Here is an 800-nt window from a genome sequence, read left to right as displayed (position 1 = left end):
GCGAAAATATCCGAGAAAACCCGAATGATGCAATCGGGATTACCGTAAAATGAGTGAACCTCTGTCCACATTTTTTCACTGATTGCCTAAAATATTGGATTTTCAGGGTAAATCGAATAAAAACCGATTTTTTTTTTGTTCTAGTTACCATCTAATTGGATGAAATTTGCAGTAATTAAACTTTTTTATAACAATATTGGAAAATATTTATCGGGATAAATTTAGGTTTAGGAAATATAATATATCAGACGATTGAAGTCCTATTTGTTTAAGGGGCAATTGAAACCCTGTTTATATCTTATTTATTTTTCTCTTTCCTTGATATATTATTACATATAAATTCATTAACATATGGAAGGGCGAGCAAATGTGTTTTATCCGAAGTGCAAAGTCTATGGAAACAACACTTTTGACCCTTTGCCCTTATCAAAATTTTCAGCGTGCAATGTGGTACATTTTTAGGGTTAATGTCTTGAAGGAACTGTTTTTTCACTGTCTTCAGTGGATAGAAATAACTTTTTTGTAGAATTTTCAGTCTGTAATTTTGAAGAAAATTGTGGATTTTTGGGGTTTGAGAATTTTACATTTGAAATAATCTCCCCTTCTATTGTCTGAGAAAGTTCGTTGGTATATCGAATTTTGTCTATTTTAGTAGGTTGGATTATCTGATAGAACGACTTTGCGTTGATAAATAAATATATAATTTTTCGTAAGAATCACACTTCCCTCATAAAAATTTCAACAGAAAAAGATGTCCAAATTTTGACTGANAATTGTCTTCTATATAAACAAATTTCANA

This window comes from Lottia gigantea (genome assembly GCF_000327385.1).
Source record: "Lottia gigantea unplaced genomic scaffold LOTGIsca_550, whole genome shotgun sequence".
Classification (NCBI taxonomy): domain Eukaryota; kingdom Metazoa; phylum Mollusca; class Gastropoda; family Lottiidae; genus Lottia; species Lottia gigantea.
The sequence above is the reverse complement of the archived record's forward strand: the minus strand, read 5'-3'. Positions refer to the sequence as shown.